Here is a 15,122-nt window from a genome sequence, read left to right on the forward strand (position 1 = left end):
ATTATCTCTTAATAATGAAACATAATATAAGCCCAGGATTTTTTTTTTTTTTTTTGGAGAGGTTTTCGCTATAGGGCGCATGCGCTCGCCAGACAGACAGAGAGAGACATAGAGACAGAAAGCGAGAAATCACCACCCCAGGAGGCTGGTCACGCTGCACTCGCTTCTCCTCCATTCTCCTCTCGGGATCTTGGGCATGCACGCACACGCGCCCGGCATGAGTTTTAAGCCACCGGGTCCAGGACGCGAACTGCGGTTGACTATGTAGCAGTCCAGCGACATAGCCTTTATGCTAACTGCTGGTTCCTATAAGCCCAAGATCTAAAAATTAACCAAAGATCCTAAAAATTATATTCAAGTTGTCACACCCAAAAAATAATTACTATTGACAGAAAAACTCTCAGAATTATTTTTTAGAACACAATTTATATTTTTTACATTTTTAAACATTTTGTGGCAATAATACTCAAGCAGTATACCAGTTCAAGAAATTTAAAATTCACATAGAGAAAATCAGAAGAAAAAAATATTCTGTATAGAAATTTTTAAACCCAAACTATCAAACCAGTAAGAATTATCAAGGGTCACTTTACTTATGATGTGTATGTGTGCATGCATTTTAAGTTCTCTTAAACTGGTATTTTCTGTTAAAAATTATTGCATATTTTTAAGGGTACCATATCTACAGGATGGGGAGTTTAGGTTCTTTATTTCCTAGGGATGTTTACATTGCATCAGTTTAGACTTACGTAAACCTTATGAGTTCTGTAACTCAATCAGAACAGAGTTCCGTAAGAGATTGTTACATCTAACTTTTTATTTTTCAGACATAGGAGAATATCCCAAACACTGAAAGCTTTTTACAATTAGAGACACATAGAAACTTAGCTTTCATCTAAGATTTTATATTCTTAGTTATGAATCAAAATACACAGAAAACAAATCTTACAAGTCTAGATCACAAAAGCTCATCTCTTTTCTAGTGGAAAGCCAATATATACTTAAACAAAGAAGTAAACCTACAAACACTATTTTCTGTCATCTCTCACCCAACAGACTAGCTTTCTACTTGAAAAAACTTATCAAACAGGCCATAAAACCAAATTCACAAACACTACTGGCACATTAAAAAGTGACTTATGGAGGTCAGCAGGTGGCATAATGCTTAAGGAGCTGGACTCCCACGTGGCCAACTACAGTTTGAGTTCCAGGCTCAGCAATTTAAAATTCATTCAGGGTGCACGTGTATGCATGCCCAAAATCGTAAGAGGAAAATGGAAGAGAAGGAATTACAGCATGAACTTCTCCCTTAGGGGATGATTTCTCACTTTCTCTCTCTCTGTCTCTGTGTCTCAGACAAGTACACGCACCCTATACCAAAAATCTCTCTTAAAAAAAAATGGCTTATGGATTTTAAGAAAAACCAAAACCAGAAACAAAAACAGAATGGACGAAAAAGAGTAACAGAGTCAGTAAGGTTAAGTTCTATTTCCACAAGAAGGTTGATGCAGGAGCCAAGAAAGGATGTTTATTTCTCAGGGTACACAAGTTAATTAGCTCTGGAAGGTACATTTACATAAATATTTTGCTGGAACCTCCAATCCAATCGAAATAACGTTTTCAGAAAGTTAAAAACATGAGTTCGAATGATTTATGGAAAGATTTGTGTAACTCAGAGATAAAGGAAACAAGAAGACTAAAGCTGGCTTGTTAAGTCTACTTGTAAAAAATTAAAAGTGAATGCCTGAACCAGATTTCCTCACAAGGGGGAGCATACCAGCTTTGCAAGCTTTAACCTCAGAGCAGATTGTTCTTCCTCTGGGCCCATCTTAGTGAAAGCTGTACTGGATCAAAGGGCCACTTCCATCTGCACAGTCTGAACCACAAGCTCTTCTACTCCCTCCTGAGATAGCCTTTATCAGTGCTGAGCCGCTTATTCAAGTTATATGCTGAAATACCAGTCACTAATTTATTAGTACTTCGATTACAACTTTTTATTTGATTTAACTCTATTTTTCTTAAAATGTATATTTCTCCTTTCTTCCAAATATGTAAAGAATGCATGTAATAAGTTCTATTAGAAAAGGTTTCTTTTTCATCTATGATTTTTTTATATCAAAAGTAGAAATAAAATGGTTTCGTTCCACCTCTGATGGGCTAAGACAAAAAAAAATGTATTAAAATTTTATTCACAAGTTATTCTTGGAAGAACCAAGACTCCATGCGCCTCTTTTATCTAGTGTCTACTTTGATGAAAAATCACCCATGCATGCCAACTTGTCTTCTGTCCATCAGTCTTACTCTGACAAATCAGAGAAACACTTTGGCAACTACAGAAAAGAACAACTATTGAAGCAAAGAGTATTTTCAGACTTTCCCTCTGTTACTTACTTAGGGAATTATATTTCAGTGAATAATAAAGCACTTCTCAACTTATTCTATGAAAAAAAAAAAAAGTTCTGATGTAAAGTATCTGACACAGCATGATGTGGTTGACTGTGCGATGAATTTTCCCCCCTAAGTCAAGAAAGACTGTATAACAATAATTACCTAATTAAGATTTGCATAATTATGATTACTAAATTCCAAAAGAACTATTGTAGTAACAGTATAACAACTTATTGAAGGCCAATTAAGTTTGTGTTTCCTTTCTGGTTTAATTTATTTTAATCCAAGAGAGTAATGAACAGGATATGTCTAGTTGATGATTTAATTAACTACAATATATTAAGAAGTGAGAAATTTTTATGATGCTGAAAACATTAATGCCCTTTAAGACTGAAATCTTTCTTAATCTCTAAAAAGTTTAGGATTTTGACTACGTTTCCAAGCAAGACCATATCCCAAATTAACATCAACACAGAACAAAATTTAATTATTTGAGGGTGTTTGTTTAATAATGGAGAAAGAGAAGAACACGGAAACTCATTTTTAATGAAATAGAAAGGATTAGTTTAATGTCTTTGACAGCCATGCTATTGATAGAAAAGCAGCAAGCAAAGGTGAAACCCCACTTAACTTCTCAAATGAGCAGAAGCAGTCAAAGGTGTAGGAAAGAGGATCAAAAAGAAAATGTAATATGGATTGTACCCAAGGTATTTGATTTCTGTGGTTTGAATATATCTCTAGGACTATTTTTGGTAAGAAGGATCAGAGAAAAAGGATGTTAACATTTTTGCTATTTTTATAGCTCAAAATCTAAAGTACTCAATACGATTAGGACAGGCGGAAAGTCTCAAGAAAGTTCAAGCTAGAATGGCCAATTATAATGATGTGTGTATGAAAAGTTACTCCTTTCTAGAATCTTAGGTAAAATGCTTTGGTTTCATAGCTGCCTAAAGTGATTGCATAATCATTATGTTTTCCAATAGCAATAGACAAGATAAGACGTTGTCAATATCTGCACCTATCTACTCTTGTTTGAGTTTCCGATTCTCCTTCACAATATGTGTTTTTAAAGCTTATTTATTTCTTCCATGAGTGAGTGAGAGAGACAGAGAAAAAGAGAGACAGCACCTGCAACAGTGTCTTGGTGCCATGATCCAACCCCAGCTGTAGCCAGTCCCAGATTGTGGACAAACGTGTGCCTAGTATACTCAGGGAAGTCTCTATACTTGAAACAAGGACCTTTTCATGTGGAATTTCCTCATAGAACATCACGTTTTACCTGTGACACCATCTGGTCCTATCTTCCCAGTATTTTTTTATTACAGTTGAGTACCTGACTCCTAACCCTTACATGTTTTTACAAATCTCTTTTACAAGCTAATTCTCTTCAAAAAGAAAAAAATGGCGTAACTCTTCTTCCTTTCACTTTAAGAATGTTGGGTCTCTATGTGGCGATGCATTTGTTTTTTAAAGAACCACCAACATTTGCAATTAAATTTAAAAGAATTGTACTTACTTTCTCTAGGGCCATCAATGTTCAACATTTTGTGAGGATGATGGGTTCACACAGTTTTACAAAGCTGTCATCCGTGACATTTTAAAGAGATTTGTCCTGAGCATCTAAAGCTATGAAAAAAACCTTGATATTTAACTAAAATATCATCGAATGGGACCTACTTTAATGTTTTCATTATTAATTTGTTTTAACGGTCAGGACCTATGTAAGCATTAATTTCCACTCTTCATCCCTATAGATTGGTAGTTCTAATTTCTTTTTCATTCTAACACCTGTTTACCTGCCAAAACAATCATAGCCCAGTTACTCAGATGCTGAAGTTGGACTGTCAATAGAGTCAGGGTTAATACACATTGGCTAACATGGGCTAACACTAATTTTATTGCTTTCTCACAACTGTTAGAAGCAAACACGTGAGCACTAATGCCCTTGATTATCACCACTGGAATATAGCAAATCCTTGCTGCTCTCACAAAGAATCCCATCCCTCGTTTCTTCTCCCCTTGATATTTTGATTCAAAATTTATGTCAGAAAAATGCAACACCTACTCAAATCAGAAATTGTCCCAATCTCTGATTCCCCAGGTGGAAGCTTCTTTTACAGATGAGTAAACTGACTTTTTAGAAAAGGAAATTACTTTCTCAAGATTGATAACACAAATTTTTATTAAAAACAAAATGTCTTTCTTCTCTAAGCTGGCCTTTCTTTCTTTCATGTAAAAATCCCTTGGTACTGGATTCCTCTCTAGAGCTACTTCTTATTTTCTTTACAGTTACTGCATGTTCTCCTTAATTCCCCCAAACCTGAAACTCTGGTTTGTGTGTCGATAAAGTACTAAGGTTGGAATACTATTACTGAGTGTTACTAAGAACACTCATATATGAAACTTTTTTCCCATGCTCAAGTGATACAAGATTTAATTTTAAATTATTTAGTCAAAAGACAATGACTCACACCACTATTTGTCTTGTTAGGTTTAATTTGAAAGATTGTCTCAGTAAAAAAAGTTCTAAGTGTTTGTGGTAGCTCTTTCCTAAGGTAACCTGTTAAGTCCCCAGTGTTTCTTTTTTGCCTCAAGGAAATAATCTTTTGTATGACAGTGTAGAAAAAAACCTGTGATTACAGAATGCAAGTGAATCAATCATCTGGAAAACAGGGTTTTTTGTTACCGAATTTCAAAATGATTACTGTTTTTGAATAGATTTTTGCATTGGAGCATATTTCTTATAGTTTCTTATTTTGAGTTACGAACTTAACATCACTCATTCTAAACTCCAAATCAAAGGAAATGGGGCACCAAATAACACAGATGTTCAGAGCTTAGCAGTTTTAACACAGACTATTTTCGGACAATTTAGAACTCTTGTATTCAGCTCATAAAACTTAAAGTCCAATTTAAAATGTGTCTAAGACTTATAGAAAAAGGATACTATTGAAATGAATGCACAAAATCTGTACTGAAATTGTTTCTAATTATTGTCATTAAAGAATCAATTTTCACATTTTTAGTTGTCAGAGTACATGTGCTTGCCAGAGACAGGGAGAGGGAGACAGCACACCCAGTGGGGTGTGGTCACATTTGCCATCCTTTCTCCTCCAGTTCTCCACCCTTTGGGTGTTTGGGACACATGTACATATAAGCCTGGCATGTTTTTTTATCTTCTGGGACTGAGGTTCGAACTGTGGTCAGCCACTTGGTATCCAGCCCCCTCCACCAGTAGGCCATGGTGCTGGCCTTTAATTATATTTTTAAGTTTATTTATTTCTTCTCCAGAAAAGAGTAAGACAGTGATAGTCCAAAATAGGGTCTTCAGACCACAATCCACCCCCAGCCTCAGCCAGCCAAGATCACAGTCTGCCTGGCACACACAGGAGCCCTCTAGATACACACCTAGCTTTGCGTGTGGTTTCAGCATTGTGGAGTGTCGTGTTACTGCTGTGCCACCACAACTGACCTCAGCGGTTTTGCTTGAATAGCCCTAATCCTTGGGGGACATGAAGGAGATTAAAGTCAGCAAGTGTTTTAGCCCCAGTGCACGTGTAGTCGTAATGGCACAGTCAGTTCCACAACAATGTTTGCCAATTTTGCAAACAGTGTGAGATATTTTATTTATTTATTTATTAAGTTCTATTACAATAAAGGCCCTGGGAACCAGCAGTTAGCATAATGGCTATGTCGTTGGACTCCCATGTAGTCGACCGCGGTTTGCGTCCTGGACCCAGTGGCTTAGAACTCGCGCCGGGCGCGTGTGCATGTGTGCCCAAGATCCCTAGAGGAGAATGGAGGAGAAGGGATTGTGGCGTGAACATCCCCCCTGAGGGGTGATTTCTCGCTTTCTGTCTCTATGTCTCTCTCTGTCTGGCGAGCGCCTTTCTTTTTCTCTCTGCTGGCGGCCGCCCGCGCCCTATAGCAAAAACCTCTCAAAAAAAAAAAAAACAATACAATAAAGGCCCTTGATAATGATGTCAAACAGACAAAAACATCAATATTCAAAATGAGACACTCCGTCAATGATGGGCTAGCTTCAGGGACTGGTGGTTAAGGCAACCAGATCCCACATGGCCAATCATGTTGTTTGAATCCTGCCCCAGTAGCTTTAAAAACACTACTTACTATATGTGTGCGTATGCCCCAGATACCAACGCAGTGGAGAAATGGAGGAAAAGGGATTGTGGCATGACAATGGCCCATTGGAGGGTGTGTTCTCTCCCTCCCTCTTTTCCCTCTGTCTCTCTCTCTCTCTCTGTGGTGAGTGCACATACTCTCTGGCAAATTAAAAACAAATACGTCAAACATTAATGATAAGTTCAAATTAACATCTCAGTTCCTAAGAGATAAAATCGATGCTATGCTTGAATTAATACTTTTAGGACTAATTTTTTCTCTTAAGAGACAAAGTGTTAATTCTAACATTTTATTGCTGTATATTAAAGACTGCTGTGGTTTTAATTTCTTCCCCCACAATTTATGTGTTAAAATTTGGTGAATCGTTTTTACAGTGCTGAGAAGCTAGAGACAGAGTCCAGTTATTGGACTTGCAGGGAGAAGGGAGAGCTTTGGGATGTGATTAGACATTAGGATGGGGATCCCAGGATTGAGTCCCAATGGGTTTATGAGAAGAGAAATTGAATCGGAGACAGGCTCTGCTCTGCTCTGCCTATGGTCCTGCCATTGCCATGTTGAAGTGCAGAGAGACCTTTGCCAGATGTGGCCCTTTGACACTGAACCTTCAAGCCAAGAGTGGAATAAACTCTATCTTTATAATTCACTCAGACTCATCTGTTGATATATCTGTTATTAGCAACAGAAGGAATTAAAATAGAGACCATCATAGTTCCACTTCTCTCTTCTTTGGTTAAGAAAAAAATAAGATACTTCACCTGGAGATATTTCTATTTTTTTTTAAAGTACAGTCCTTTGTACCTAATTTACATATCATTGTTATAATTCCTTCTTTCTTCCTTCATCAGATAATTAATGAGCCCCTGTTACAGATGCTCTGCCTGCACTCATGGTGCTTACAGCCCGCTGCTGACGATCGAAAACTACGAAAGGGCAGGAGGGCATTTAAGACAAAGCAGAGTGTGTTATAGGAGTTTTTAAGAAGGTATATTTGGGGCCAGCAGGTGGCATGGTCACTGAGGTGCCAGACTCCCACATAGCCAATCATAATTCGAGTCCTGGACCTTTTCTCTCTCTCTCTCTCTGTCTCTTTCATCAAATTAAAAATAAATGAATAAATACAATTAAATCTTTTTTGTTTTAAAGAAGGTACACTTGACCTAAACTTATGGCCAAAAGAGACTTCCTCAATGCGTTGGAAATCTGTAAAAGGAGCATTAAACAGGCAAGAATGTAAAACTCTACCTTCTAGATAGAAGGAATAACATAAACCACATGTAGGAAGTTTAGGAGATAGAGAGAGAATGCTTAGGACATCTGAGGAAGTGAAAGAATGTAATGAAATAAGGCTATGGAAGAAGTCAGGGCCCTGTAGACACAAGAGGTCTTTTTTTTTTTTTCTTAAGAGGTTTTTGCTATAGGATGCATGCGCTCACCAGAGAGACAGAAAGATACAGAAAGAGAGAAATCATGCCCACAGTGGGGATGGCCACGCCACAATCCCTTCTCCTCCATCTCCTCTTAGAATCTTGGGCATGCACACAAACATGCCCAGAGTTGAGTTTAAGCCACCAGGCCCGGGACTCAAATTGTAGTTGACTACATGTGAGTTCAGCAACATAGCCATTGTACCAACTGCTGATCCACTCCACAGGAGCTTTTATGTGATGCTTGGCAAGTGGTTTCATTTTTATGTCAATATCAATGAAACACCATTAGATGATTTCAGCTAAGAATGTGGGGGGTAAATTCAACTTTACAAGCTGAGTGATGTATAGTGATTAAATGTATAAAATAAAATTTTAAAAAATATATAAAAGGAACGTGGCAAGATTTGATTTGTGGTTTACAAATGAGGATGATAGATGCTTTGTGACCATTAGTCTGGCTAAAATGGAGAATGGATTTTAAGGGAGCCATCTGCGTTTAGGACCATTGGTAAGTCTGTTACCAAAACTGAGAGAAAAGACAGAAGTGATCTACATAGGGACTGACTATGCACATGAAGAAGTGTATACAAAGGAATTAAATTTAACGTGATTTGCAGAGTCATTGTTTGTGGGAAGTGAGGGAGATGGGGAAGTCAAAAGGTTCATGGAGGTGAGATTAAGTGAATGGTATGAAATGGTGCACTTTTGGAAGGTGAAAACATAATGTCAGTTGGGACTTCCAATATTTGATATTATTTGGGTCATATGGATAAAAATTCAATAGCAATGTCAGAAATATAATAGAGCTTTCTGGGTCTTGCTTCATGATTGACCCCAACAGCTAAGAAAAACTGAGAAGCCCAATAACTGAGAGAAGAGCAGAGAATAAAACCTGAAAAGGAAATTGAAAAGAAATGGTCAGATGTTTAAGTATATAATACAAGACAGTATAGTGTAGAATCCAAGGAAAGCAGATGCCATATTTGGTAGGCAAAATAATGGCCCCCACTAAATGTCCACATACTGTAATACCGTATGTGACTAAACGAACTTCACAGATATGATTAAGTTAAGTACCTTGAGGTGGGAGGGTTACCCAAGACTATCTAGAAGGGCTCCATGAAATGACAATGGTCCTTGGAAGAAAGAATCAGGAAGCTCAGGGTCAGAGAAAGAGATCTGATGATGGAAACAGAGGTGTGTGTGATGACCTTTAAAAGACAAGCAATCTTTTGAGAAAAAGTTCTGAGACTATGATATTTTGATTTGAAAATGACTGTTTTGGATCCTCTTTTGTTTATATATTTCTCATGTTTTTCTGATTGCTGATTTCTTCAGGTCCACGTCTGGGATATATGAAGCAAAAAGAAAACCAAAGAAACTGACCACTGGGTTATTTCTTTTTTTTTTATTATTTATTATCATCATAATCTTGTTTATATTACATTGAATCACATATAACTTCACAGTATATTACATTAATTTTTCCAGAAGGAATACCATGCATGTCGGTCAATACAGATACATTAAAATCACCATTAGCTTTTCATTATTTTTCCTGATCATTATTATTATTATTATTATTATTATTTTGGAGAGGTTTTCGCTATAGGGCGCATGAGCTTGCCAGACAGACAGAGAGAGACAGAAAGCAAGAAATCATCCCCCAGGGGGGATGACCACACCACAATCCCTTCTCCTCCATTCTCCTCTCGGGATCTTGGGCACGCATGCACACGCGCCCAGCATGAGTTTTAAGCCACTGAGTCTGGGACGCAAACCGCGGTCAACTACGTGGGAGTCCAGTGACATAGCCATTACACTAACTGCTGGTCCCTCCAATTATTTTTTTAAGCAGTCGATCATTATTTCTCATTTTGCTTGTAAAAAGACTTTACCCAACATGAAATACTTCGCAGACCAATCCAGTTGAGAATACTATAGACATCATCATCAACAGGTGATAAACCGTATCTGTGTCCCACTAATATCATGCTTATTTGTTCTCTTGCTATCTTCCTCTATACTCTTCTCTTCTCCCCCTGACGCATTCAACACTGTCTTATCCTCATTAAATATTTTCACTGCTTTTATGTCCTCCAATATTTCACTCTCTACCATAGCATGCAGAGAGTCAGTATATATTAAGTGGATACATACAATATCTTTTTTTCATAGTCTGGCTTGCTTCACTCAGCAATAGATCCTCCATATCCGACCACTTTCTAACAAATGCCAGGGTCTTGTTGTTTTTTATGGCTGAGTAATATTCCATACAGTATATGTGCCACACTTTTTCAATCCATTCATCAGTGTGTGGACATTTAGTTTGGTTCCATGTCTTGGCGATTGTGAATAATGCTGCAATAAACATTGATGTGCAAGCACTTTTCCATCTGAGCATTCTCCTGTCCTTTGGGTAGATACCCAAAAGTGGGATTGCTGGATCAAATGGTAGTTCTATTTGTAGATCTTTGAGGAACTTCCATATTGTTCTCCACAGTGGCTGAACCAATTTACATTTCTACTGTATTATTTCTTGATCTCAAGGTTCCTAGCTAGTCTGTTTTCCTCTTTCTACCTTTCAGAATCTTCTTATGTTTGTTTTATATATAATGTTCAGCATTTTCAGTTATACTTAACAAGATAAATAAGAAAAAAGCTCCCAAATTAAATTTTTAATTTTTATTTCTCTAAATTTTTATTTATCTATGTTTCTGATTTTTTTCTATTAGACAAAAATGAGTGTTTTAAATAAGAGTGTTTTAACAACATAAGGGCTTGACTGGAACTTTACAAGTCAAATACTAATCAATATACAAATTGAAATTCACTTTGCATAAACAAAGTATATGAAACAAAAAAATAGACAAACATAACAAATATCTTCAATTATACAGCAAATTCAATTCATCAGTGACAAAATTTCTCAAATGAGATTTTTTTAAATGCATATTACGTGGGATGATTTTCAAAATGTTTCCCAGCTGGGATGGCACAGGCAGAAAGTATCAAGGCGATTGTCCAGCAGTCAGAAGAAACACTGGCTGCACGGCATAGCAGTGCTTTCCAGCTCTGGTTCTAGAGAAAAGTTAATGAAACAAGCAAACAAACCAAAAAACACTAAGGAAAGGTGTTGCATAAACAGCTACCTTTGGGGAATAGTGCTTACCATTTCCTATACTGGAGAATTCTTTTTAGAAGAAAATACCCTTCACTTCGTTAGATCTAGACTTTTATTTCATCATGAAATTATATTTCATGAAAAGCTGCCCCCCCCATACTGGAACATCTATTCAGTTTGTAAAATACAATTTGCAAATGCTCTCTCGAGTTCTTTTATGCTAAACTGTTAGCCTGCCAAGCTATTGCTTGTCCATTTTCTTTTCTACTAGTGGATAGTTATTGCCACTCAAATAGAATTTATTCTGTGAAATAACTTATTCTATATTACAGGATGTTTAAGAAAACTGACACATCTAAAATTAAACCACATGAGACATTAACGCCTCTTCTGAACCTATGGATACATTCATTTGCTAGATACAGATAAACATTAAATAAAAGCAGCATATTAGAAAAAGGGGAAAGGAATAGATTCAGAGCTAAAATCACAATCAGATTTTCTGCAGTGTCATTTTTTATCAATTGGTAGAAGCTCTTACTGAGAATTCTGCAGAGGGAAACCACAAAGCTCAACTGCTGAAAATCTGATGTGATCTCAGAATGAATAAATGAAGACCTGTAGGCCAAGCACTTTGTGCGTCATCTACTGAGTAAGGTTTAATGAGAATTATACGATGTGTCAATCTAATGCTTCTTTCATATCTGAGGTGATGTTTTGTTTTAGGAAAGAAAATGAAATTTAGAAGCTTTCTCAATCCCTCTGCTGTTGGGGATGAGATGAGAACCTATTTCTGCCTCACAATAAAATCTATGCTTCTTTTACAATATTACATTGCAGCATTTAAAGGATTCATGAAAGGAAGTTAACCAAAGATGTGTAATGAGATACCTTTAGGAGTAATTACAATGAAGAAGAACATTTCCAAATTAAAAATAATAATCATATGCGACCTAATCTTATTGCTGAGCAGAGAGTGTAGTCAATTTTTTCCTATCATTTTCAATATAATTTTATTACACATTATAAAAATAAGTAGTAAAAGATTATTTGTTATAAAAATGTTCAATTTCTATATGGTCTAGGATTTAAATATTCAAATTAATTATAAGTGAATGAAATGCCTTCATAGGTGTTAATAAAATGAATTTTTGAACAAAAAATGAGAGAGAAATACCTGCTAGTGGTACTATACAAAGAATGCCACACTAAGTGGTAGGCCTGCATGTTCTGAGTTGGGAAGTAGGCAGAAAGTAGCTAGGAAATAAACATGACCAAGGAAAAAGGGGAAACTTTAACTGACTTCACTGTTTGAAACCAAGTGAAGAACGGTCTTCTTGTGCTCAGAAAGTAGCTGAAAAACTGCAGTAGAGAGTTGAATGAATAGCTGATGTGAAGCTGCCAACTTGAGGAGGCAGTACATAGTCTCAGATATGGATTCTAAGCCAAGCCACTAGCTAGAAAGGCTACATGGTCTTTGAAACTCCCCCAAAAGCCCTTATAGCAAAAACTCTGAATTATTGCTACTAGATTTCTTTCTAGAATAGTACTGAGAAGCAACTTCAGAATCCCCCATCAGTAAGGACAAAAGCAAAGAGATAAACAGATGCAACACGCACACATGCACAGTATCTCGTTAAAGAGGATGCTAAATAAATAAATAAATAAAAACACCTTCAGGTACATGGAGATAACACCAGAACTAGGCAAAAATCTAACCAAATCAAAGCAATCCAAAAACAAATATTAGGGTACTTCAAAAAGTTTGTGGGAATGAAATTAAAATACAAATGTTGGGACCTGCAGATGGCATAGCTGTTGTGTGGCTGGACTCTCACGTAGTTGACCACCGTTCAAGTCCTGGACCCATAGGCTTAAAACTTATGCTGTGTGTGTGTGTGTGTGTGTGTGTGTGTGTGTGTGTGTGTTCACAAGATCCCAAGAGAAAAATGGAGAAGAAAGGATTGCAACATGGCCATCCCTCCTGGGAAAAGAGTTCTTGATTTCTGTCTGGTGAGCACACTTGCCCTATAGTAAAAATCTATCTCTAAAAAAACGAAAAGCAAAAACAAAAAACAAACAAACAAAACAGAGAACACAAAGAGGTAGAAATAAAATTAAGCCAATCATCAATTTTGTAAATAGCACAACTCTCAGAGTGTGAGGGTCCTATGACTGGCAAGTGTAGGAGACTGAATTCTCTGAGAGGTTCTCTTAAAAAATAATCAACTGGGGAATGGGTCACATAGTTCTTAAATGCTTATCTTCCAGGAGGCAAGAAAATCTATCATCCTCCCCTCAGGAGGATTTAACTGTGAGTTGAATGGGTAAGTAGTCTTCCTTTATCTCTTGCTCTTTCATATAGAGAAAAAAAAAAAGAAACTAGCAGGTAGCATGATGGTTAAGGCACTGGACACCCACATGGTCAACTGTGGTTCAAGTCCCAGACTCAGCAACTTGAAAATCATACTGGTACATATGTGTGTGTGTCCCAAAATCCCTAGTAGAGAGGAGAATTTAGCATGGCAATCCTCCCTGTCTCTGGCGAGCACACACACCCTATAGGAAAAAAATAAAAAATAAAAAAAGAGAGAGAGAGAGAAAGAAACTTAAAAATAAAAGAAGAAAAAGATCCAATACAAAGCTTCATTGTGAGAAGAATGCTAGAAAAAGAAAAGGAGAAAACAAAATAGAAGCTTGCTAATAAACTTATACACTTAGGTAAAATTTACAAATTTATAAAAAAGATAAAACTACAAACTACTAATTATGAAGAAGAGAAAAAGTTCTAAAAGTATCAGTACCTAAAGAAAAAATAAATCCTTATCTGAATGATTTAACATGCATGTTCTAATCTACTTTCAATAACATCTCTCCAATTCTTACATAAAATCTTCCAGAAAATAGAGGAAAAAAGAGGGTAAAATATTATGTAAATAATTCAGGGATATCAATATAATGTTGATACATAGAGATGTGACAAAGACAGTTCAAAAAAAAAAAGAGGAGATGGATAACACGCCAGCGTCATACATCAACAGATAACTGTTTTGAGCAAAATCCCACCAATTCAAATTTTAAAATTGATAAAATGCATAATCTACTCAGAACAATTTAGAGTTATACCAAAAATCCAAGAATGATTTAACAGTACACATAAAATTATAGGGAATAAAAGCACATAATCATCTCAATTGATGCAGAAAAACCATTTGAGAAAAACATAGACACAAATTTAAGATAAAATCTCTTAGCAAAATAAGATAAATAAAACTACTTTTAAATTTTTATTTATTTATTTGATTAATAAATAAATTTACTTTAAGTTGATATGTGCCAAAAGCCTGTAGCAAATGTCATTGTTATTGTTAATAGTGAAATATTAGCCTTTATTTATATATTTAATTTTAGGTATTTGCCATAGGATATGTGCACTCACTGGAGAGAGACAGAGAGGGAGAAAGTGAGAAATCACCCTGCAAGGTGAAAGGTCAGCAGTCTCTCCTCTTCCAGTTTCCTCTTGGGATTTTGGGCACACAGGCACACATTCCTGGAATGATTTTCAAGCCAACAGACACCTTAGCCACCATGCCACTGCTGGCCCCTAGAAGTATCTCTTTTAAAAACAGAAAGTTAGCAATGATTCAATGTTTAGTTAAACATCCAACTAGTGGCATCATGTTAGAAAACAATGAGAGGCTAAGGATGTGAAAGAAGGACAAAAAACCCTCCTTATTCTTAGATTATATAATTTTTTAAAAACTCAAAACAATTCACATAAAACTTACAGTAATTGATAGGATCAATGTACAATATCCTTGTGTTTATATATCCCATCAATGGCAATTAGGAAGAAAGTTTTCTAAAAAAGCATTTATAACAACAATAAAGACTCTAAGGTCCTTAGGAATGTATCTACTATTTAAAAACCCATATGGCTAAATAATATAATTATCGGGACCAGCAGTTAGCGTAATGGCTATGTCGCTGGACTCCCACGTAGGCGACCGCCGGTCGTGCCCTAGACCCGGCGGCTTGAA

This window comes from Tupaia chinensis, unplaced genomic scaffold (assembly GCF_000334495.1).
Source record: "Tupaia chinensis unplaced genomic scaffold, TupChi_1.0 Scaffold148904_1, whole genome shotgun sequence".
NCBI lineage: Eukaryota > Metazoa > Chordata > Mammalia > Scandentia > Tupaiidae > Tupaia > Tupaia belangeri.